The following is a 26,387-nucleotide window of genomic DNA, read 5'->3' on the forward strand; positions in this document are numbered from 1 at the left end:
TGTGGTTTCCCTCTCCTGATTGAACCCAGACTGATTCAGGGAGTGACAACTTGCCTACTTCAGTTTAGGAAAGAGGATAATGGTTCCACCCTTAGTCTAAGTTCAAGGAAAACAGGACATCCCTGGTGGTCCAGTGGTGAAGACTCTGCCCTTCTGTGGTTAAGAATCCGCCTGCCAGTGCAGGGGACACGGGTTTGATCCCTGGTCTGGGAAGATCCCACATGCCGCGGAGCAACTAAGCCTGTGCGCCACAACTACTGAGCCTGCTCTCTAGAGCCCGCAAGCCACAACTACTGAGCCTGCGTGCCACAACTACTGAAGCCCATATACCTAGAGCCCTTGCTCTTCAACAAGAGAAAACACGACAATGAGAAGCCCATGCACCGCAATGAAGAGTAGCCCCAGCTCGCCGCAACTAGAGAAAGCCCGCACACAACAACAAAAATTTAAAAAAAAAAAAGACTCTGCCCTTCCACTGCAGGGGGCACGGATTTGATCCCTGGTCCGGGAACTAAGATCCCACATGCCACACGGCCCAAAAAAAAAAAAAAAACCTTAATTTTCAAGGAAAACAGAAGGGGTAAGTCTAAACCAGGACCAGTCGCTGACTCACACTGACCCTAGATGACTAGGCCCACCAGCATGGTGAGTAGAAGGGGCATGGATATTAGAGCCCGTCCTAATCTGCTCAGGCTGCTGTAAGAAAATACTGTATCACAGACTGGATGGCTTAAGCAACAAAAAGTTATTTCTCACATTTCTCACAGTTCTAGAAGCTGGGAAGTCCAAGATCAAGATGCCAGCCCATTTGGTTTCTGGTGAGAGCTCCCTTCTTGGCTTGCAGACAGCTGCCTTCTTGCTATGTCCTCACAGGGTCGAACGACCTAGCTCTTGTGTCTCCTTCTCCTCTTACAAGTGCACCAGCTCTACTGAAGTAGGGCCCCCCCTCTTTTAACCTTTACCACCTCCTCACAGGCCCTGTCTCCAAATACATTCACGTTGTGTGTGGGGGGGGCTTAGGGCATCAACTATGAATTTTGGGGGAACACATTTCAGTCCATAGCAAAGCCATGTATACCACAGTTTGAATCTTAGCCCTATCATTTACTAGCTGTCTATCCTTGGACAGATTACTTTACCTCTCTAAGGCTCAGTATCCTCACTTACAAAAGGGAGCAGTTTGGGACTTCCCTGGCCATCCAGTGGTTAGGACTCCGCGCTTCCAGTGCGGGGAACACGGGTTCCATCCCTGGTCAGAGAACTAAGATCCCGCGTGCTGTGCAGCACGGCCAAAAAAGTAAAAATAAAGTGTTTAAATAAAAGGGAGTAGTTAAGATAACTATATACGTTTTTATCCAAACCTCTAGTTGGTGAAAGGGGATACCGTTAATAATGTTGTCAGGACAACAGGCATATACCATGACTGTTCCAGGGCATATGGTTCCCTCAAGGAAACCTACACTGTAGTATTGTTTGGAGGAATATATATGGTAATGTATGCATATTGTCTAGCACATTGCTTGGCACAGGGTAGGCATCAAAAAATATTAGAATTCTTCTAATTGCTAAAATCTCTGCTGGCCTCCCTGGCACTGGGTCTTCCCCTACTGGCAAAATGCTCACCTGTTAACCCTCCACCCCCTCCCTACCTGCCAGGTGTTTCCTAAAGGAGGGAGGGAGGGAGGGAGGGAGAGAGGGAGGGAGGGAGACCAGTGAAGGTAGCACTGGGGACAACTGTTTACTGAGACTGGGGAAAGCTAGATCACTGTAGGAGGCAGAGGAGGGAGTAAAGGAAAGACAGAGGAAGAGTGAACAGCTCAGAGAATTGGGGAGGAGAGGGTTAAGCAGAGAAAGTGCAATTTAATGATAAGCAGCATTATGAAAACTCACTAGAGATAGCAAATGAAGACCTGTCAAAGAGGAGAGGAAAATGTACAGGATTATAGTTCCTATATATGAATATATACATAAATTCCATTTGTTTACATGAAAATAAATCTGAAATGAACTACAGCCAGTGTTACTAGAAGTTATCTAGGATGGGTGCAGGATTACAGGCAAAATCCCAATGTACATATTATTTTTAAAATTTCGAATAATACAAAAAGATACGGAGGGAAAAGTCAGTCTCTGTCCTACCCTAATCCCCTCTTTTAAACAAAAGGCATACTATATACAGTTTTGCCCCTTGCTTTTCTCACTTTACAAAATATCTTAGAGATTGTTCTTTACTAGTACATGTCAATTCCCTTCATTCTTTTTAGCACTACATGGTGTCCTACTATTCAGTTGTACCATAATTTATTTAGCCAGTCCCTATGGCAGAAACCTTTGGTTGGTTAATCCAGCACTCATTCCCAGTCGTTTTACTCTAGCTACTGTAGAGGCTGGAATCCCTAAATACTTGCTTTCCCATCCTCTCTTGCAGCCAAGTGCACCCACATGATATGACTTAGGCCAGTGAGTCAAAAGCAGACTGCTGGGAGGCTTCTGGGAAAGCTCTTGCTTTCCTCACAAAGGAAACAGATACCACTCCTTTTCCTTTCCTGCCTAGAATGCTGATAAGATATCTAGAGCACAAGTGCACCATCTTGCAACCGTGAGGGAAATGTCAAGAGAATCTAGTTCTGACTGTGTGGTCACTGAACCGATGCCAGCTGCAGCTTGGGCCTCCGCACTTGTTATGTCAAAAATGTAAGCCCACCTTTATTTTTAGCTACTAGTACTAAGACTTCCCGCTGACACATTCCAGATACAGTCCCTTACCACTGGACATATAGGTTGCTTCCAATCTTTTATTGCTAATAACAGTGATGTAATGATTATCCATATTCATACATCTTTGCTTAAAATTTTGTATAGAATTCCTAGATGTGAAATTGCTATTCATTTTTAATTTTGATATAGCCAGATTGCCTCTCAAAGTTTTATTAACTACATTTTTCCCATCTCCAGATCTCTGTGTATTATTCTTACCCTTTTCGATAATATAGATCATTTTTATTTCCTTTTAAAAACTTTGTCATATTTTCAAGAGTGAATGTGTATTAAAAGAAACACAGGGGAAAATATTTTTAAAAAGCAGAGTTCAGGAATTCTGAGTTCCAGACTGCCCAGCAGCAGTCTCATTACTAGCCTTGTCAACTTGGGTAAGTCATTTCATCACTAAGCCAGTGGGCCTGGGAAAGACTACGGTCATGTGTAGTGGTGGGTTCTCAGACAGTGATTGGAGCCTTCTTCCAGGGATACCCTACCTCTAGACTCCACCTACTAGAGTGACCCTTTGGTGGATGCTGGTGGATGCTTTCCAGTTAAGCTTTGGAAAGAGAGGCCTTTATAGCTGCTGCCTACTCCCTCCAGGAGACTAAGTGTTTATTTTCTGTGTTATAATACAGGTATGCACTAGCTGCTTCACTGCTTTATCCACTAAGGAACGCTTAACTTAAGATCAAAGGTTCTGATCTGAAAGGGCCTGCAGAGAAGCCCAGGCATGAGAAGAGATGGGCTATAAAGCCAAGGGAGCTTGGGCTGCAGGCTTGGGAGAGGGAGCATAGCATCTGGCAGAGTTGCAAACTGGCTCAATCTGGCCTGTAGATATATTTTATTCAGTTCCTAAAGTATTCAAAATATTTTTAGAGTAGTTAACATTTAAGAACATTGAGTGTGGTTGCACAATATTGTGAGTATACTACGTGCCATTGAATTGCACACTTAGAAATGGTTAGATTGGTAAACTTTATCACAATTAAAAACAAATCTACTTGTAGAATGGCATGTGAAATTAGTTGCTTCTTTATTACAAGAACTAAGAAAAGCATTTAACAAATTAACATTCCAAATAATGTTTAAAAAAGAATGAATTTAGTTATAGTACTCTTAGAAAGAATATTTCATTTTTTTTTAAAGTGAGAGCAAAACATTTTTATACCATTAATACAATGTTAAGAAAAAAAAGAATGCTGAGTGATGTCACGTGATGACCCAGATTTTGAGCATCTCCTGAAAAACTGGAAGATCTGGAAACCTATCTATAATTGGCAGGATAGGTCAGGTAATGCTGTGGTAACAAAGAATCCCCAAACCTCAATGGCTTGAAACAACAGATTTATTTCTTGCTCATGCCCTATGCCCACTGCAGGTTGGGCACCTTGGAGGAATGGCTCTGTGCAAATTGTTTTTGCCCAGGGATCCACATCGAGAGAGACTATCCATATGGGGCAACATTGAATATTGGGGTGGGGTGGGGAGGGAAGACCTTGGCAAAATAATCACCAGCTCCAAAGACCGCCTGGAAGAGATCTCTGTCACTTCCGCTCACATTGCTTTGGTCAAAGCAGAGCACATGGTCATGCCTATTTTTTTTGTTAATTATTATCTTTTTGGCCATGCTGCTCAGCTTGTGGGATCTTGGTTCCCTGACCAGGGATTGAACCCACACCTTCAGCAATGAAAGTGTGGAGTCCTAACTGTAAGGTCGGATCTTAACAAACGGCACCGCGAAACAGAGGAAAGCTTCAAGTGAGCTTTATTAGGGAGCGCTCCCGGGCGAGGTTCACGGGTCCGAGAGAAAGGGGCCAGAGAAGTCGCACGCGGGCGAGGGTTGGGCAAGATTTTATAGGGGAAGAAGGGAAAGGAGTGTGGTGAATCTGGGAGGGCTGGGCTGGGTTCAAAGTCTCCAGGTCAGTTTCTGGAACTGGGTGGTCCGGAGAGTTTTGGTCTGATGCAACCTGTGAATCTGATTGTGTTCCCCTGCCTCGGGCCAGTTGGCCTTACACTAACCACTGGACCGCCAGGGAATTCCCATTCATGCCTGTCTTTAAAGGCTACAGTAAAGTATAATCTTGCCAGGCATCTGGAAGGAGGAGAAACAGCATTGTCAGAAAACAACACTAATGACTGCTAGGGACTGTTTAGACAAGGCACGAACTCTTTGGGTCACCACAGTCCCCAGCATGCCTTAGTGGACTCCCAGCACTACAGCCAAAGGTCAGAGGACATTTGTTACACCGTCCTTTTGTTCCTTTATTTTCTGCCAAACTACTCTAGGCTTCCAGGATTTAAAGCTGTGTTCAGTGAGATAATCCAGACAAACCTGTGTTCAATTCCTGGCTGTTTTGGACAATTAACCTCTTCAAACCTCAGTTTATTTCCCTGTAAGATAAAGATAATAATTAGACCTATCTTCATAGTGCAGTTGTGAAAAATAAGACAATGCTCACAAAATAGTTCACTGCCTGGTACACAAAAGCACTCAGAAGCTATTCTTAGGGTTATGACAAGTTATTTTTTAAATTACACAATATATGAGACGTTTCTTAATGTAAAAAAAATTAAAAATAATACAGATAAAGTAAAAGTCTCCTTCAAGCTCTTAGGTCACTGTCTTCCATAGAGGTAGTAACTATTATCAGATTGCTCTACATCTTTCCAGATATTTACCTATGCATTTACCAACACTGACAAACACATGCAAATAATAGTTGGGATTTTTTAAGCATATATGACATACTGTACATAATTCGTAAGATGCTCTTTTTAATGAATATGCTCTGGAGATTTATGCTATATAATATTGCAATATATACTTAAAATGTCAATATCTATGTATATAAACACACATATATACACATATTATAAACCAGGTCAATCTTTAAAATTACTGCATAAAATTCTCTAGTATGGATTTATTATTGTAAATTTAAATATTCCCTTGTTGAGAGATGTTTCGATTATTTTTCAATATTACAAACAACGCTATAATGAACATCTTTGCTCCCTGTATACATGTGGGAGAGTTTCTTCAGAAGAGATATAAAAAAGTGTAATCTCTGGGTCATAGAGTGTATGGATTTTAATTTTAATGGATACATTCAAATAGCGCTTGGAATGGTTATGCTAATTTATATTTTCTACTAGTAGTATATGAGAATAACTACTTTTCCACACTCTTGTCAACATTTGATTTTAGCAAATTATCATTTTCTCAATTTGACGAGTGAACAGTTATTCAACTTCTTTTTGCCTTGGTTTCCTCCTGTGTTAAAGTGAGCAGTTTGAGGATTAAATGAGCTATTGTATGTATTTTATTATTGTTCCCTTTTTCCTTATTGGGCTTTGGATTTTAGAGTGCTATTATCCTGAATTTGAATACCAGCTCTGCCACTTCCAAGCTATGTGACCTTGGGCCAGTCATTTAGCCTTTCTGAGCCATAGTTTCTACTGCTGTAAAATAGAGTTAATATTTTATGATGTTTATGAAGAGTTTTTGTGAGGAGGGACTCAAACATGGTGCCTAGAGCACCATGCCTATCATATAGTAGGTGCTTGATACATGCTACGTTATTTAGACTTCAAGTTTTTGTCCCTCTTCTAAGCCACAGGAAGTGAGGACACCTAGGTCTATAGATCGTACTGGAGTGTGCTCTTTTTGCAAAGAGCTTTGGCTGCAGATTACCAGGATTTGCCATGGATTAAATTCTCAAACCACCTGAAAAGCTGTCTATGCAGCAATACCTGGTGCTGTGCCTGAGAGAATGAAAGAAAATCCCAGCCTCTCAGGGGTTTCTGAGGAGGTCCTGTCCCTTTTCCCTACTTGGGGCTGTATTATCCTGCCCTGGGCAGTACTGACAAATGGGTAAAAGAACATGGACTTGAAGTCAGAGAGTCCTACTTTCTAGCTCTCGCTGTGTGACCTTGGGCAAGTTGCTTACTCCCTCTGAGCTTGTTTCTGAGAAATGGGAAATAGGATTGTTGTGACTATTAAATTAAATGATCTTTGTAGAGAACATTAGTAGGGTGCCTGCCTGAGGCATTGGTCAGAGGTTGAGGAGGTGATGTGTTTGCAGACAGTCAATGCCAGAGGAGAGAGGGATCCAATTAGGCATGCATTTCTAAGCCAGTAAAGGGTCTCTTTGGATCTTTGTATGATTTTTGTAAGGTAAGGAGAAAAAGGAAAAGAGGTTAGCAGTCTGGGAGGGAGGCAGATTAAAACATTAATGCTTCATTTCCAAAAGCCCTCATATACCTAAAGGGGTAATGTAGTATTCCAGCTGTTTGTTTTAAAGATTAAAGTTTTCATATGTGTAGTTCCTCATATCACTATTAAAATCTACACTTAACATTGAATTTTTGAAAAATACATGCACATGTTTAAAAAAATTATAAAGTACCAAAGGGTACTTTCAATGAATGAAAACTAAGCCTTCTTCCAAATCAGGTCCAATTCATCTCCCTGTTAGCAATCATAGACAGTTTCTTATGACTCCTTCCAGGTATTACCTGTGCATGTACAGCAAAACCATACAGGATTGTGCATGGATAACTGTAGCAATACAGAGTATCAATAGAAATAATTGCCCCATTAATAATGGCCCCCTACCCTGTTTTCTTTTTTTCCTATCTTCATTTATTGATATCTCCTGGAGATCTTTATAACCATACACATAGATCTGCCACATTTTCTCTATGTTTTCATGACAGTCCACTGTAAGAGTGAAACAGGAGGGAAGGGGGCAGGGCACAACTTTTAGAAGAATGACATAGCCCAAGGACATGACATAAACTGATTAGAACCAAATAGGTCCAAGATGGCGGATGAGCCGACTTTCCACTAGACCTTGAGCCTCAGTATACGCTCATTGTAATACATCAGCAAGCTAAATGACACACCCACAGGCGCCATGACAGTCCCAAGGCTGACCCTAAAGGTCGAGAAGTGGGTGGTGGCCCAACTTCTGGAAATCCCCACCCCTTCCTCAAAATAGCTGGAATACTCCTCCCACTCATTAGCCTATGAAATTACCCACCCCTATAAAAACTGACAACCCCATACCCTGGTGCCTTTCTCACCTTCTGAGATGGCCCACACTCCGTGGAGTGTGTTTCTCTCTAAATAAATCCACTTCTTACCTATCACTTTGTCTCTCACTGAATTCTTTCTGTAACGAGACATGGAGAACCTGAGTTTCATTAAGTCCTGAGAACAGGTGTGTGGTCTCAGTTAAAAGACCATGGGTTCAAGTCCCAGTCTGAGTTGCACGGTTTCAAGAGTGCACTGTATTGTTGTATTGTATCTACCCAGTCCCATATAGCTCGACATTTGGGTTGTTTACTGTCTCTACTGCAAGCAGTGCTTCAGTGAATAATATTACACTGGGTCTTTGTTCATAGGTAGAAGTTTAACAGTTAAAGGTACATACAGGCACATATATATATATATATATATTTTTGCAGTACGCGGGCCTCTCACTGTTGTGGCCTCTCCCGTTGTGGAGCACAGTCTCCGGATGCGCAGGCTCAGCGGCCATGGCTCACGGGCCCAGCCGCTCCGCGGCATGTGGGATCTTCCCGGACCGGGGCACGAACCTGTGTCCCCTGCATCGGCAGGCGGACTCTCAACCACTGCGCCACCAGGGAAGCCCAGGCACATATTTTTAATCACCCTTCCTGAGTGATTAGCTTTGTTTGGGAAATACTGATTCAGGTGATATTCTTAGGAGCATTCCTTACCCAATACACCACCCATCCATCCTCTCCACAAAAGCGTATTTTCTGGGGTCTTGCCCATGCTTTTTTCTGTTACTAAACACAAGTCCGTGTGCCAGATGCACAGTGAGGCTAAACAAACTGAAATGTCGGAGTTTGGAGCAGACAAAGGTTTATTGCAGGGCCATGCAAGGAAAATGGGTGACTCAGGCTCAGAAACCACCGAACTCCTGACGGCTTTCAGGGACAAATTTTTACAGGCAAAATTTGGGTTGAGGGCTGTAGAATGTGTGACTTTTTTCTGATTGGCTTGGTGGTGAGGTAACGGGAGAGTTTGTTCTTACTTAGTTGAGGCATGCATCGTTAAGGTGCCTGGGCTCTTCGCTGTGGCGTGCAGGTTTCTCTAGTTGTGGCATGCGGGTTTCTTCTCTCTCTAGTTGTGGTGCGCAGGCTCCAGGGCACATGGGCTCTGTAGTTTGCATCATGGGGGCTCTCTCACTGAGGCGTACAAGCTCAATAGTTGTGGCTCTCGGGCTTAGTTGCCCTGCAGCATGTGGGATCTCAGTTCCCCGACCAGGGATCCAACTGTGTCCCCTGCACTGAAAGGTGGATTCTTTACCACTGGACCACCAGGGAAGTCCCAGTTCCAGGAATCTTGTGCTCAGCCTGAAGTTATCATCTTCCACCTGGGCGGAGGGGCCTTAGTTCCTGCAGAAGAACTCAAAGATATTGTTATGTATCTTCCTTCAGGAAGAACTAAGACCCTGCCCCAAGGCTGCACTATTGTTTCTTGACTTCTCCTTTATCTCTGCATTCCCTCCCTTCCCTGACTAGCAACTGTTTGAACCTCCCCTTTGGAACTCAAGGAAGGCCAAGGAGGCCGAAGTCTTTTTCCAGCAAATAAGAAACGAGACATGGAAAGGATTTGTACCAGGAAGGGCCCCACAGCTCCATTTCATTTCCACCTCCATTCTCAGACCTTTGGGAGAATTGGCAGAAACAAAAGGTTGAAGTTGTGTTCTGGAGGGTTTGCAGAATTTGTTTGCCAGTAGAAAGGCTAGTAGGAGGCCGGGTACTCTCCCTTAGATGACTACATCAGGGTTCTCACCGCTGGCACTATTAATTTGGCCCCCTTCATCATGGGGGCTCTCCTGGGCTTCCCAGGCCTAGGCCTCCATCTATTAGATGCCAGTAGCCCCTCTACCTAGTTGTGAAAAGATCGTATGTCTCCTGGGGGCAAAATCTCCTCCATCTTGAGAACAAGCGCTCCAGACACTTCCATGGTGGTAAATTACTCACTGAACATTTACTAAGTATCCAGCATCTGGATCCTGAGGTAAATGACCACAGGAAGATGCCAACTTGTTCTCTCCCGTGGAAGACAGTCACAGCCACCTGAAGGGTCTTGTCCACATTCTCACTCTGGTAATCCATTTCCTCTTTCTTCCTACCCACTGTTAGACAGCAAAACCATACAGGATTGTGCATGGATAACTATAGCAACACAGAGACAACACAGTACATGAACACAGTCACATTGTAAAACTTTCCAATAATATATTATCCTTGTTGCTCCCACCTTAGGGGAATCCCTAAGGGGAATGGCTTGTTTTAAATTTAGAATTCTTCCCCGGTGCACTTACATACCTATTTTAACATACAGAAATCAGGCTTTTGGGTTTTTCGTTTTTTAACATAAATGGGAATTCACTGTATGTTTTGTTGAACTTGATTTTTGTCAGTTAACAATCCAATTAACAACTGGAGACAGGCTCATGTCAGTATAATTCGACCTCATTCTCTTTTAAACTGCTGCATAGTATTGTATACTATGGGCATATTACCGGTTAATCAGTTTGCAAATTGATGTGCAATTACGTTTTCAGTTTTTAAATATCATAACAAAGCTGACAGTGCTGTAATGAACACGTAGTACATGTCTCTTGGTAAAAAGAAAACACATGGCTATCAAGCAAGAAGGGAGATACACACAATTTTAACAGACTGCCAAACAGCCCTACAAAAAGAGCTGTTATCACTTAAAATTCCCTCCAAATGTGATTAAGAATAGCTTTGACCCTCATCACAGGCCACCTGGGTTAAATTACCAATCTGAATTTGAAGTGTTGCCAATCCGCTCTCCTTAGCGTTTCAATTGGTAAAGTCTTGTTGTAAAATGCAAATTTCTTAGTTCACCCTTTAAGAAACCTTTCAGGGGCTCTCCAACGCCCTCAGAATAAAGTCCAAATTCCTTAGCAAGACTAACGTAATCCTGGAGGTTCCTTACTCCAGAAAACCTCTAGCAGCTTCTCTCCTCTGAGCCGAGTTCCCTTCAGTGCCCCCATAGCCCCAAACGCCCGTTCCCCAGTTTTGGGAGCTCCCGGCACGGCGCAGAGGCACTGTTTGTTGAATGGGTGACAGCGGCAGGAACAGCATCTCGGTCATCTCTGACCCCAGCCCCTGGAGCTCAATAAATGCTTATTGAGCAAGGCCAGTGCGGGAGAGGGGCTTGGGGGTCCAGAGGGACGCTCCTACTTTGCTCCTGGAGCCGCACCTCCGACCCCACCAGGCTGCTGCCTGCGCCCCATCGGCCCCAACAAAGAGGCCTCAGGTGCTTCATTTCCAAATTTGCAAAACAACGAGAACCCCTTCCGCAGGGTCACATGCCTGGAAGGAGACTCTACAGAGGCGGTCTCTGTATTTCCATATAAAATGCTCATGTGATCAACAGAGGGCCCAATAAAACAGTAAGAGTCCTGGACAGGACCAGGCTGGAGTGCCACTTATCCCCTAAAGTATTTCGGGAAAGCTAAGGTGTCTCATATAGTTCTTTTTTTTTTTTAATATAAACTTATTTACTTATTTTTGGCTGCGTTGGGTCTTTGTTGCGGTGCGCGGGCTTTAGGCACGTGGGCTCAGTAGTTGTGGCGTGCAGGCTCTAGAGCGCAGGCTCAGTAGTTGTGGTGCACGGGTTTAGTTGCTCTGCGGCATCTGGGATCTTCCCGAACCAAGGCTCGAACCCGTGTCCCTTAGCATTGACAGGCAGATTCTTAACCACTGAGCCACCATACAATAGTCTGACAATTAACCTTTTAAAGACTGCAACGACCTGAAGAAATAATCCCTCACAGCCACAGCAACTGGAAATCTAAATGACAATGGTGGTGACGCCCAGGATGCTGCAGGAAGGCCCAAGCCCATCGGAGAATTTACAAACTCCCGTTTCTCGGTGAACACCCACCAGCCAGCCTGCCGCAGCACTTGCCGAGAACAGCTGGGTAGAAATGGGTGTCCTCAAACTCAACGGTTTTCACCTGCGACCTTTTTACAGGATCTTAGGTAAACAACGGGAGTTACTTTCTCCTCTGGCTTTCGTTGAACAGTTGTTCCACAAGAGTGCTGACTAATGGTGGCAGCCAGCAAGTGCCCTTAGGCGGCCTCATGGAAATAAAAAAGTTGGTATAAGAAAGAAAAACAAAACAACCAAACAACGGGAAACTGTACCACCTGGCTCCAGTGATACCAAACTGTGAGGAAAAGGCGGGAGAGGGGTCCTCAGAGATCGCACCCAAGAAGTGAAGAAAGAAAAAAGGACAGAAGCCCGAGCCCAGACAGCCTCAGAACCGCCCCAGAGGGCACGGCGTACCCGGGGCTAGGTCTCCTCGGTGCGGTCCAACCTCTGCGTCAATCAGCTCTTTCCCGCGCTGTGATTGGTGGGCTTCCTTGGCCACCCTGGCGCCCACCTCCTAGTTGCTTGGGGTTTACTTCCCCAAAGTACACGGGCCCCACCTTGTGGAGCAACCGCTCCTGCATGGAAAGCGGATCTCCGCCCTGGGGAAGACGTTGTAACGAATGGGAGCACCCTCAAACAGTTATTGGCTACCGTGGATATCGGTCAAAGAACTTCCCACCCTCCTTCCCACCGTACCTTTCAGTTATTGGTCTCTCTTAGTGCCAATCCGTTACTAGGGAAACGAGCTCCTCACAATCTCATAGGCATGAGTCAAAGCCAATCAAGAGCCACGCCTTCATCCTGAGTCAGTACCCAATTGCTGCTCGAAGAGCCCAGGGTGCGCAGTCGGGATTGGCCACTAGACTGCCAGACCTGGCCGCAACAAGTTAGGCTGAATCGCCCTTATATAGCCCGGCGACGGAACACGCGTGTGTGCGGACGCAGTTGCGTTTTTTGCGTTTTGCGGTGCTGTGGAGCAGAGCTTGTTCCTCTCCCGCTCAGCCGTGCAGGTACGCCGAGGTGTGGGCGGGGCTGGGCAGCCCCGGGACGAGGACGAGCTGGGGCTGTGGTGAGAAGGAGACGTCCTAACGGCGGCCGCGCGAAGCGCGCCTCCCCCCCCCTCCGCAACGGCCGCAGGCGCGCGGCGGACGCACGGGCGCGCGGAGGCGCTTCGCCCCCCGCCCCCACCGGCCCGGCGCGCGTGGCTGTGGACGCGTCCGCCGCCTGCGCGTGCCGCGCCCAAGGGCCACGGCGGGCGAGGGCGAGCCGCGGCCGCCGCCCGGGTCCAAGGGTGATCTCGGGGGCCTGGGGCCCCGCGCGGCCGGCTCGGTAGCTTTTCCCGCCTGCCCCCCCGCCCCCCCCTCCGCGCGCCAGCCGAGTCCTTCCTCCCATGGCGGGGGTCTCCAGCTTAGCCCAGACCAGAGGAGGCTTTTCTTTGGGTGGGGGACACGAAGGTGCGATGAGAATTTCTCGACTCGGGAAGCAGAAGTGCTGCTCCTAGGTTTTATTTACTAGGAGTAACGGGGGGAGCAGCGAGTTCGTGGATATTGAGTGATGATAATAGCTAACATTTTTCCAAGCCCTCGCTGTGTGCCAGGCACTGTGCGGAGCAACTTGTGTGTGTCTTCTTTACTCCCGAAATGCCCCGTTGAGGTATGTACGTTGCTTTCCCTTTTTTTACAGCGGACTCGAAGGCCCAGAGGTGGAGTGACACGGTCAAAAGCGCACAGACCGTAAGGGGCAGGTATTTGTTTGAACCTAGGCGGTCTGACTCCCAGTCCCCGGACCTGTTTTATTCTTTGTCCCAGCGCCCTGTGCGGCTCTAGGGCATCTTTGCCCCCAGAACGCTAGTCCCTGGGGTCAGCATCAGCCTCGGAAGGCCGACTGCAGCGGCATTTGTACTTGGGCCAGTTGAGGGCTTCCAGGGAGACGAGGGTTGGACGTGGGATTATTTCAAAGGAAAAGAAAGGGTTTTTTGGGCTTCTTTTCTACAGATATTCCTAAAGGTAGCTGATGGATGTGCTGCCCTAAAAGCTTCTGGGAAAAGCGTAGAGTAAAGTGAATAAGCCCCAATGATCCTGGACAGTGTTCCTCGTCAGATTTGAAACTTAGAGGCTGATGATGGGAAGTTCCCGCCAGCAGGAAGTTAGGCTCTGATATTAGATCTTGAATCTTCTTTCTTCCTTTTTTAATTGGAGCAGACTTTTGAGAAAGACCCTCGAGAAGACAGTTGAACTTCCTCGATTTATGTGGTTGAAGAAAATGAGGTTGCAGAGCGATGAGTTTCAAATCTGGCCATGACGTATAAGTGAAAATTTGAAATTGGAGCGGAAAGCTTGGTGCCCAGTTTCAGGACAAATTTGACCTCTGTGGAGCCTCAGCTAGGTGAATTAGGGGTGATTGAGAGGTGTTGGAAATCTTACCCTTATGGCAGTTGGGAACTTCTGTGGATGAAAACTTGTCTACATACATTTATTTAGAATTGTGTGTATGCTCCTGTTATATGCAAACGTAGAAGACACCTTCAAAGACTTGAGTGTAAATTTTTCTAGTAGAGTTATATCTGAGATTTTTATAAAACCAGTTTATTCCTTGACTTAATGAAATAATAAATGTTCCTGTGTTGCAGGTCCGCATCATTACTTTGCATCACAAATGTCTCTACTTGAGCTAAAGCTACATTAAAAGTTTTGGAGCTAGCTCTTCTGAATTAATTTTGATTGGAATGGCTGTCGACCATTTTCCTTTCTCTCTTTTTTTTTTTTTAAAGAAGTTTATCTATTTTGTTTGTGCAGACACTTTTTAGAATTGGTCTTTGTATAAGAATTGTTTTTGCTGCTAGAGGGAACACATAATTTACATCTTTGTAAGTAAATTAAAAAGCTGTGAGGAAACAAACATTTTTGTTTCCATTTACCCAGTAATTTCCATATTTCTTAACAGAAAGTAGCGGTAGATACAGGATCAAAATAGCTTATGGACAGGTTCCAACACCTTTGTTGGTGTTGCCATGAATGACACATAGCTTTAGAGTATAACATTGTTTTCTTTGGAACTTGCCTTGTAGCAATTCCAGTTACCTGCGTTTATATACACCAGTTAGCTATTGAAGTAACATTTTAAGTTATCAAAAGTTAAAACACTAATGATCTACATTTAAACTGTTAATGAGTCCACTAATTATTCCTTGAGGTAAAATGTATCAGAATGAAAGTTCTTTGTGTATTATTTGACAGAAATTTTTGTTAGTTTCCCCTTCAGATATTTTAAAAAATACTGTTCTTGGCTTCAGGCAAATGGTTATCGGTTGGGTAGGAATATGAAACCTGGTATTTCACAGATTGGTAGCCCAGTTGATCGCTTGTGTATTCATTGATCAAGAACAAATGAATTGAAGCAAATTGATAATACAAGACTTGTCTGCCTGTCTTCAATCCAAGCTAGAGGTTACTTTTGCTGTTAAAATCCTTTGAATCTAAGCTTTTGTATCTCTTCTAACTGGTAGAAAAGTAGGTAGTTCTTTGTTCTTTTATTTAACTCACTTTAGTTTGCTGTTCTCAGCTGACAGTCTGCTAAGGGAACATCAGGAGATTTGGTAATGTTTCTTGGTGACCTACTTCACAGCAGTTTTTGGTAATTTACATTTTTTTTTAAACTTGTTTCAGTACTTTGCCTAGAAAGTAAAGGGCAGAAGTTTGTTTTAAATTTTTATAGGTTTGTGAATTGTATATGGTTCTTGGGACGGATGGGGCAGTGTTAAAAAATGAAATTCGGTATAAAGCCTGAATGTGTGACCTGAACCAGTTTTTCCTTTTGCCAGTTTACTAACATTACCCACTTGATCTTTCAACATTTTGCAGTTAGATTTGTTTCTTAAAATACTTCAAAATTCAAATATGCATTGTATATTCATTTAATTGCACTTTAAGACTTCCTTGGACAAAATTTACTGACTCTAAAGAGGGAGATAATTGTTAAAGTAGGTAGCTAAGAAAAAAAGCCCCCCCCACATCAGTTTTTAACACCTAGTGGGACCTTTAGTACAGTACTATCCTTCCAGCCATGGAGTTAAACTTAAGATTCAGCAACAGTAATCACACTTGTAGTTGGTGATCACGCTGTGGTGAAGAACTAAGTTTGTTTTTAAATCTCAAAAGTCAGCTTTCTGTTTGTTTGTTTATTTATAGTATTCTTGGTCACCCTCTCTGGCTTTGGTTGGGAAAGCTTAATTGCAAGCCTGATGATAAGGTGAAGAGGGTGAAGAGTTAGGAAAAATGTGCACATGAAGAGTGGGAAGAGGGGGCTTAACAAAGCAGAAAGTTATTAAAAGTTCTCTTGTAGGCTGTGGCCTTTGTAAATAAAATCAGGTCTTTAGATTTTAAGTGATAAGATTTCCACTTCTGCATTCTGGCCAATCTGTTATGTCATATTGCTTGGCTGTTTAGCCTGGGTGCTGTATTTCAGGTATTTAATAAAAAGTAAATATTAGAGATGGTAAGATATGGTTCAGAGGATAAAAAGCTGGCTTCCTAGATGGGACACACTTCAGCTTAGTAGGAATGTCATCCTTGGTGGCTGTTAAGTGGCTTTGTGGCAGCATCATTGCTTATTTGTATAGCTGTTTATGTATTTTTAAAGTGCATTCACACATCTTAGGTTTTCTCATGTTTTTGCATATAAGACCTGGAGCTCTGTAACCTAAGTAGTTGTCTAAACTATTTTGTAAAGCAAGTGGTGTAACTGGTAAGGATATGTGCTAGATATATTTCCTTGTTCAGAAACTTAGAAGGTTTTAGAATTTCCTTATTCAAAAAATCTTTGAAGGTTTTAGAAGGCATCAGTGGCACCTACCTGCCTTTCCAGGTTTTTTTGTTTGTTTGTTTTAACAACTGCGCCTCAAGTATATCCCATGTTTATGGACTATCTTGAGCTTACTCCTAGGGATTCCTGGCATACATCCACCTATGCTTTATGAGATCTAAAGCATAGGAAATTCATGTTTTCAAGGAATTTCATACATGAAGCATTAGTATATAGTTAACAGTATTTTTTCATCTTGGTGAGAAAGGACAGATTGTTGCTTAATTATAAACCTAGCTGACTAGCTTTTAATGCTGGATTGGGGAAGGGATGTTAAAAACCAAGAAAAGTTAGTGAATTAATTTTGTCAGTTCTTGAGTTTTTTTCTCTTGAGGAAACATGTTTTTTGAGGTAATTTTGTATTTACAGACAAGTTGCAATACAGACATGTTTTGTATACCCTTTACCTAACTTCACTAATGTTAACGTCTCACCTAATCATGGTACATTTTTCAAAAATAAATTGACATTGATAAAGTATTATTAACAAAGGCTTGACCTTATATGGATTTCCTTAGTTTTTCCACTAATGTCCTTTCTTTCTGTTCTAGGATCCAATCCAGGATACCACATTGCAGTTAGTCCTCCTGTCTGCTTGGTTTCTCTTCTCTGATCTGTGACAGTTTCTTGTATTTTCTTTGTCTTTAATGACCTTGACACTTGATCTCAGTTTGGTTATACTTGGTGTTGAGTAGACTGAGGTTATGGATTTTGGGAAGAATACCACAGAGGTGACTTAGCCTTCTTACCGCATCACGGGGCACATAATACCATTCCTAGTTGAATTTAACCTTGATCACTTGATTAAAGTGGTGTGTACCAGGTTAGTATTTTTTTCCTTTCCATATTCTTTTTATGAGAAGCTAGTCACTAAGGGAGGAAAATCTTTGAATATGTGGACATATATTAAAGCTACCGCTGTAGTTACTAAACATTTGGGGGGAAACACTTTGAACTTAGGCAGATACTCTGTTTCTCTAAATTTTCCCCGCTTAATGTTAGCATTCATTAGTGGCTCTTGCCTGCAGCTCTTAATGGTGCTGTTCTCATGGTGATTCTTTATTTCCCTTGTTTCTTCTCCGTCATTTGAAATTCTTAGGTAAGAAAGATTTGCCTCTTCTCCCCATTTTTTTAATTCTTCATTTTCCCATTTTTTAACACTATTTACCCATTAATTTTTAAATTTTTAGTTATATCAGTATGGGCTCATGGATGTTCTTTGGGGTTGTAATCCAGTGTTCTCCTAACTTATTTTTGGTTTTTTACTTATTACTTTATTTTTTGAATTGTTCCAGTTTTGACTCTTGTGTTCTTTTGATGTTCCCGTATTTTTTTTTTTTTTTAAGCATTTTCTTTCTTTATCAGGTACTTCAGGCTCATGTTGTATTTTGCCTGTCCTGTGTCTCCAAGAAGTTGTCAGGAAGAATTTTGAAGGAGGGTGACAGGTGGTAAATGTCAAGAGTTTGGAAAGTAGATTGAACTGTAGTAGATGTAGTGATAGTTAATGCTGCTCTTGCTCTGAGCAAAAGCGGCTTGGTTTCTGTAGTTTTTTCTCTGGTCTGGGAAAGCATTTTTATTTCTCATAACTAAGCCAAATTTCAAATGTTTGAATACATAGCGTAAGTTTGCAACAAAATTTGCAACATATTCATGTTAGTACACAGAAACCCTCGCTGTTTATTTTTTCGTAGTGTTTTAGATAGGTTATTACAAAAGAGTAAAAAGATCCCTTAAATGTCATTGTACTCAGAATTGACAGTTAACATTTTGAGTCACTCTTTTAAATTTCCTTTTTTTTCCTGTACAGGTTCCCGTTCTGCTCTCTTCCCCTGAGATGACCTTTTGTCTTTCCAAGCTATTATATTGGTGGGTTAAAAAACAGCTTTATTGAGGTATAATTAACATACAATAAATTGCACATATTTCAAGTGTAGAATCTGATAGCTTTTGGCATTGTTTATACCTATGAAACCACCGCAATCAAGATAGTGAAAATAGCTATCATCCCCAAAAGTTTTCTCATGCTCCTTTGCATTCCCTCTTTCCTATCCACTCTCCCTCCTCTTCTGCCCCCAGGGATCCCTTATCTGCTTTCTGTCACTGAAGATCAGTTTATACTCCCTAGAATTTTTATGTAAATGGAATCATACAATATGTGCTTTTTTTAAAAAAATTGCTGAGTAATACTGTTTGTTCTGTCCTGTAAATATACCACAATTTGTTTATCCATTCACCTGTTGATGGACATTGGTTTGTTTCCAGCCTTTAGCTATTACAAATAAAACTTCTTAAGAAACCACCTAACTTGTACAACGTGGTTGTACCATTTTACATTCCTGCCAGCAATGTTTGAGGGTTCCATTTCCTCGATATCCTGGCCAACGCTTTATTACCAGCCTTTTAAGTTGTCATTCTGACAGGTGTGTAGTGGTACTTTACTGTGGTTTTAATTTGCATTTCTATAATTACTAATGGTGTTGATGTTCAGCATTTTTCATGTGCTTATTTGACATTTGAATAATTTCTTTGATGAATTGTCTCTTCAGATTTTTCGCTCATATTTTTTAGTTGTTTTTCAGTTTTGAGACTTCTTTAATATATTCTGTATACAAGTTGCTTTGCAAATAGTTACCTCAAGCTGCTTTGCCTTTTCATCCTCTTGATAGTGTCTTTGCAAAGTGAAAGTTTTTATTTATTCGTTTATTTTGGCTATGCTGTGCGGCATACGAGATCCTACTTCCCTGACCAGGGATCAAACCTGCATCCCCTGCAGTAGAAGTGCGGAGTCTTAACCACTGGACCACTAGGGAAGTCCCTGGAAGGTTTTAATTTTGATGGAGTTCACATTATCAATCTGTGCTCTTATAGATCACGTTTTTAGTGTTGTGTCCAAAAATGACTCACTGTCACATTCAGATTTTCTTTAGAAGTTTTATAGTTTTAGGTAAAACCTAAAACTATTAAGTAAATTTTAATATTCTGTGAGTCTTGAATTGAGGTTCTCTTTATTTCTATATATGGATGTGCAGTTGTTCCAGCACCATTTGTTGAAAAAAGTATCCTTTTTCTACTGAATTGTCTGCACTTTTGGAAATCAGTTGTCCATTTATGTGTGAATATATTTCTTTATTCTGTTTCATGGATCTATTTGTCTGTTTTTACATCCAGGCTGTTTTAAAAATAAATTTACCAATGTATCTATGAACAATACTGCTATTGTTTTGTGTATACTAAAAACAAACATTTCAAGGCTATCATACAGTACTTACTTGGCAAGTGACTTTTTGTTTTCTTTAAATCCAAGCTGATTTATTTATCTTTTAAAAATTTATTTATTTATTTATTTTTGACTGCGCAGGGTCTTCATTGCTGTGTGCAGGCTTTCTCTAGTTGCAGAGAGAGGGGCTACTCTTTGTTGAGGTGCGCGGGCTTCTCATTGCGGTGGCTTCCCTTGTTGTGGAGCACGGGCTGTAGGCGTGCAGGCTTCAGTAGCTGTGGCGCACGGGCTTAGTTGCTCTGTGGCATGTGGGATCTTCCCGGACCAGGCTTGAACCTGTGTCCTCTGCATTGGCAGGCGGATTCTTAACCACTGCGCCACCAGGCTAGCCCAACTTATTTTGTTTCTGAGATCTAGTTCATGCTGACTTTATGACTGCTATAAATAGGGTGACTTTATATCTCGGTTTCCCAGGAACACTCCTAATTCACTCTAGTTAAGCTGGCGTAATTATTAATTGTATCACTTTTTAATCTTTTTTTTAAGTGCCCATATGATAATCTTACATACAGCCCGCTCCATGATGTGAATAAACTGCAACTTAACCCATTACCCCTTCGATGGATATGTGAATTGTTACCTGTCTTATGTTTCAGAAATAGGGTGGCATTTAATTTCTCTGTTTATATCTTGTGTAAATGGGTGAGTTTCTCTTCTCTATATATCAATCTACAAGAGAATTGCTGGATTCATCAGATTGGTTTTAATTTTGTTAGACAACTGCAGAGTTGTTCTCCACCGTGGTTGTACCAGTTGACACAGCAGTTTTGCAGGTTCTTTTTTCATTACTTCCTTTCCAGTGTTTGATATTGAGTGATATTTTAATACTTTGGAGGATCTCCTGTGAGAAGTGATAAGTTTTAATATGCATTTTACTAGTTACTTACTTTATCTTTTGTTGTTGCCCGTTTACTTTCCTGAGAGTTGCCTGTTCCATTTCTTTGCTTGTTTTTCTCTCAGGTATTCTTTGTTTTAATGATCTGTGTGGGAGTTCTGTATCCATTCTGCATATTAATCTCTTAGAGTATGATGTGCTGTGCTTTTTCTTAATTTACAGTGGGCATTTAACAGATCCTGAGTTATTAAGACATTTTGCTATTTTGCTATTATTAGAAAGAGTAAGCTCAACTATTTAAAAATTCAGGTGGATTATAGTTGGTCTTAATGCTTTCCTGTTCTTGGAACATAAATTCTCACAGCTCTATTAGACTCAGTTAAAAGAAGGACCTTTAACATTTCTCTGAATTTCAGCAAAATTGATGTGGAATTTCTTTAAAGTTGCCATGCAGTCTAGTTAAATTGGGCTAAGTGAGTATTTTGAAAGTTAGGGAAGTATTGAATATTTCACAGATCAGGGTCAACTAGTAAAAACAAATCAGTGATTATGTTAGTACATGAGGTATTGACATTTCCGTGTGTGTTTTTTTTAGAATAGCACTCATTGATGTTGCATGCTTTACAAATAAGGTAAGAAAAGTATAAAAATTACATTCTTCACTCCTTGTAGGTAACTAATATCAACTCTGTTGCCTCAAACTTTTTTTTTCCTGTTTTGTAGACTACCTTAGTCATGCTTTTATTGTTTGCTTTGATGGATCCTAAGGCCAACACGAAGTGATGCTATTGGAAAAATTATACTATTAGAAGCCAGAAGCGAATCTTTCCTAAAACTGGAAAACTTATCAGAAGATATTCTGATATAATCCTTTAAAAAAGCAAAGTACATAGATATCATAAGACAGATTTAGAGATGAAGCCAAGAGCTTTTTAGGAGGTTGCTCCACTCTAAGACCTTAACCCTGAAAGTTGGGAGAAAGTAACCAGATAGAAACTTCCTGCATCATGAAAAAGTTTAAATTGGACCATCTATACTTGCTGCTAGTAAATACAGAGAGATGTTCTGTGGTCCTCAGATCTGGTAAAGTATCCCACTTGGACTAATTAAAATCACACAGTGTGGAGTTAGTTTATGGAATTGTGAACTTAAAGGGATTTTTTTTTTTAGTTTTTTTTTTCTTTTAAATTTATTTTATTTATTTATTTTTGGCTGCTTTGGGCCTTCATTGCTGCACGTGGGCTTTCTCTAGTTGGCGGCGAGCGGGGGCTACTCTTCCTTGTGGTGCATGGGGTTCTCATTGCTTTGGCTTCTCATTGCAGAGCACAGGGCTCTAGGTGCGTGGACATCAGTAGCTGTGGCTCGCGGGCCCTAGAGTGCAGGCTCAGTAGTTGTGACCCACGGGCTTAGTTGCTCTGCGGCATGTGGGATCTTCCCGGACCAGGGCTCGAACCTGTGTCCCCTGCATTGGCAGGCGGATTCTTAACCACTGTGCAACCAGGGAAGTCCCTTACGGGGATTTTTAAAGATCATTTTGTTTTAAGAGCTAGAATATGTAAGATAACAGGTCATAAATTATTGGATGTTGGTACCCTTTGTTGCGTTTTTCTTTTTCTTTTATTCTGAAAGTAATTCATGTTCATCCCAGGACATTCCAGCAATTCAGAGGTCTATGAATTTTATTCTTTTTAACATGTACATAGTATTCCATTAAAATGTTTTATATATATTATATGGAACAAAATATAATTTTCTGTAACACAGGTAATGAAACGGTGAATACTTTTTAAACCTTATGTTGTATGTATTTACACCTTGTGTTTTTTATATAGTACTTTTTGTATGGTTTATTTCATAATATTAACACCCTCTCCGCCCTGCCCCCCCCAAAAAAAGGAGTGGTCAGTATTCTCAGTTTTTAGGTTGCTAATGTGAGATAAACATTTTGACTCGTATTTTCTTGTAGTTTTTCCTCAGGGGAAATATTCTTTATGACTCCGATAGATAAAAATTGTTTTAGAAATACTTCAGTTCAGCAAACTTATTTTCCTAGCCTAAGAATAAAATAAATTTTTAGCAGTGTTTAACAGAAAAGTAAGACTTAATGCTTTATTTATGTTTTTTTAAAGAGAGCAGAAATTTTTATATCTAACATAGCATAAACGTACCTAAAATTATTGTAGCTTCGTGATGCATGTTTTAAAAGTTAAGATATTAAGATGTGCACGTCATTTGGTTTTACAGTTTAATTGGGCCAGTTACATTCTGTGGGCACACAGGTGACTCTGTGGCATTCATGAGTAGACCACTGCAGTCATCAAGTCAACCTAGAAGTTCACTAAAAAGTAGTTTTACATTAAGTGCTTGGGCTTCCGTAGTCCAAGGTACTCTAGAAAAATTCTTTTTTTTTTTTTTCCTCTGCGGTACGCAGACCTTTCACTATCGTGGCCTCTCCCGCTGCACAGGCTCCGGACGCGCAGGCCCAGCGGCCATGGCCCATGGGCCCAGCCGCGGAGGCTCCGCGGCACGCGGGATCCTCCCGGACCGGGGCATGAACCCGCGCCCCCTGCATCGGCAGGCGGACTCTCAACCACTGTGCCACCAGGGAAGCCCTAGAAAAATTCTTATTCTCTCAGGAGATAATCCTGTTTTTATTTTGCTAGCAGAATAGTTAAATAGTCTTCTGGGTGACAGAAAATGGTGGGATGTAGAAATGTTTTCTTTCACTGTAGTTAATGGTTATAATAGTAAAAGTAATAGTAACAGCTAACATTCATTGCTTACTACCAGACACTTAATTCTTGCAGTTGTGATTTTAATTTTAAAGATTAAAGAACTGAGGGCACCAGAGAGATTGTTACTAGCTCAGGAGCACAACTAGTGGTAGAATTTTGCCCAGTGAGAATTGATCAGAGAAAATTTGAAGGTTTCCTTTTGTTGCATCTGAAATACTCATTCACTGTTTTAAAATAGAGCACTCAGTTTCAGAGTTCATTTGTTACATATTGCTGGTCTTAGACTTATCAGTTCAGTTAGAACTGGTAAAGTGAAGGTATTGTTTACTATCTTTGCTTCCTTAAGTATTTCTAAGTGGCCAAGTTTTTCTTTACTTCTTGAGGTCAAGAACTGTTCTGTTCTTCCCCTTTCCCTAAACTAGGACTTTTTCAGTATTTTTTGAAAAAATTTTTAAGGGGAAGTATAATTTTTAAAACGTATTTTTCTTGTCCCCTTTGTAGACTACAATTTTGGCATATTATGACATTCAGAATATTACAAACTTGGATATAAAATTAATGGAAAGTAAACTTTAGTGGAAGTGAGTGATTTCCTCCTTCCCCCTGTATTCTTCCTAGGTCCTGTTTCTTTCATCACTGATCTTTCTAGACCACAATGATTTAATTTTATATCATTTTTTAGGAATATTACTTTTGAGTGATTTGTAATATATACCCCAAAAGGTTTATCCTGTAGATCTGAAAGCAGTGTTGCAAGGGAGTGATCTCCGAATTGGAATTACTTGGAACGTTTAATGAACTTACTTTGTCTTGGGAGAGTGGCATGTATCTTTTAGGAAGTCTTCCGGTCTTCACATCAGCATGGGGAAGGGGGAATTGCTGTTGATAATTAAAATAATAAGACTATCTGGTTTGTCTCTTATTTCTGATTTTGGTGCATGCTTCATAGTCCAACCAATAATGTATCCGTTGGCATATGCTGTTATATAAGGAACAGCCAGAATCCATAGTATTATAAATTTGTAAAACCTCTTCTAAAAGGACACAGTGTTTCAGGAGTATTTAATAAATGAGGGAGGATCTCATGTATTTTTAGCATGTATTTTCATTGGTATGCAGAGTTTCTAATTGTCATAGTGGATCAGTAACTGGTAAAACATCAGCTTTTCTGAGATGCCTTTTGATTTTGTTTACTTTCATTATTTTAGATTTGACAGAATTGAGAGTTCTAATGAACGAGGGTGAGATTAAAGACTTTATTCTCAGGAGGGTATGATGTTAGTTTACATATATCTCATAGCTTCTGTTTTATGTTTGGACCAGAAATAAAGGTGGAGATTTCAGGGTGGTGATTTACCAAATAAAATTTTTCTAATGAGAATTGATTGAGTCTGTTTGTATAGACTAAATCTTTTGGGCTCAAATTGCCAAAATTTTCTGCATTTTCTTTTTTACTGGGAATGATGATCAAATAGACAAGGTTATTCCAAAAACTTTCAGTGTATGGTCTTAGATTACTGAAGAACTTGCCTAAACATTTTGTAGTCACTGGTGCTGTTGGGTGGTTCAGTACTCTTAATTATTCTAAGACATTTTATGATGTCTTCAGGATTTTTTTTAATGTGGAAGCATTTTTATTTAGATTTTTTGAGGCATAATTTACAAACCACAAAATTATAGAATTTAAGGGTTCAGTTTGAAAAGTTTTTTAGTTGTATACAGGTAGCCATCACCCAGATGCATACAGTCCTCTCACCCCAGCCAGTTCCCCTCCAGTCCTTCCCAGTCTGTTCCCTGTCAGGCAGCTTCTGTTTTTTAAGCATGGTAGCTTAGTTTTCTCTTTGGCCTTTTCTTAATCATTGGAAAAAAAAATGTATCTACGGTCATAATCTGAATTCTGGACAACCTGATAGTTCAGCCTGACAAATGGATGATCAGAAGTCTGTTTTGCTTGTATAAAATTCTAATCTCCACTTGTGTTGAGAATGATGAATGAAAGAAAGCTTTTTATTCCTGAGTGTGTCAGACACTCTTAAGTTTTAGGGCTAGAAAGTTGCATAAGAAATTGTCTCTACTCATAAGAAACTTTATGACTTCAAAGAAGCTTGTAACCTTCTTTCAAAATGTTATTTTTATCTGACCATGACTTACGTAGAATTCTTGACGCTTTTGGTTATTTTAAGAATCAGTCCTTTTTTTTTAAAAAAATATTGAAGCAATATAGTTTCTTTTCACTAAAATGCTATGCGTATTTACACACATGGAATATTATTTTTTTCTTTTTTTCTCAATTATTGAGATATAATTGACAGAAAGATTATTTTTAAATACTGCTACCATTTCCCTCGAGCTGATTGGTTGATATTTATTATAGAAGAGCTTAAAGGAGAGACTTGAGCTGGAGTTTCCACCTTAATGGAACCATAGTGTGAATATAAGCCTTGGGAGTGCGCAAGGCTATTTGAGGTAATCCTGGAATAAAGTACCATCTGTTTGGAACATTTTAAAATGCTAATTGAGAACCTAGTTTGCAAAATATTCAGTTATATTAAGCTGTTAAACTAATAAAGAAACTCGGTTAATAATACGGATTTCTCTGACAAGCTTCAGAAGTATAACAGTTAAAGAAAAAATTCACAAATGAGGTAAAGATCAATTTACTGTATAAATATGTTAACTTTCTTGGCTTTATGGCAATGACCTGAAGTAAAACACTGATGATAATGGTAATCAAACTAAGTTGTTTTTTTTTTTAATTTGAATTATCTAGATAATCTCAAAGGGAAAGGAGAAGTTCCAGATGTGGTCTTAAGTTTTTATTTTTCTTACCTTTGATATATAACCTGGAGGATTTTCATCATTTTTCATGGAAAGATTGGATGTGGGAAGCAATATTTGATAAAATATTATTTAGAAATTTATATTATAATGAGACTACTTGACAGTATCAAAGGATGCAGTTAG

The 26,387-nt window shown here is 40.9% G+C and overlaps 1 protein-coding gene and 1 long non-coding RNA gene across 7 annotated transcripts in view; one reads left to right on the forward strand and one right to left on the reverse strand.

Moving 5' to 3' along the window:
- Positions 1–8,717: 8,717 nt before the first annotated feature.
- Positions 8,718–12,063, reverse strand: LOC309821262. Its single transcript, XR_014296581.1, has 3 exons — positions 11,344–12,063; positions 9,784–9,938; positions 8,718–9,192 (listed from the first exon to the last, which is right to left on the reverse strand). It is a non-coding gene; the product is annotated as an uncharacterized lncRNA (long non-coding RNA).
- Positions 12,064–12,616: 553 nt separating this feature from the next.
- G3BP1 (G3BP stress granule assembly factor 1) overlaps positions 12,617–26,387 on the forward strand; it is a 31,541-nt gene continuing 17,770 nt past the window's right edge. The window contains exons 1-2 of one of the 6 annotated variants that reach the window (XM_082650652.1): positions 12,640–12,726; positions 18,384–18,442. The gene's annotated coding sequence lies outside the window, so the exon portion shown is untranslated. Of the gene's footprint in view, positions 12,727–14,085; positions 14,102–17,336; positions 17,400–17,772; positions 18,025–18,383; positions 18,443–26,387 lie in introns of those variants that run through there. The other 5 variants (XM_082650656.1, XM_082650655.1, XM_082650653.1 and 2 more) reach the window with 5 other exon arrangements.

This window comes from Grampus griseus, assembly GCF_964374135.1.
Source record: "Grampus griseus genome assembly, chromosome: 3".
Classification (NCBI taxonomy): Eukaryota; Metazoa; Chordata; class Mammalia; order Artiodactyla; family Delphinidae; genus Grampus; species Grampus griseus.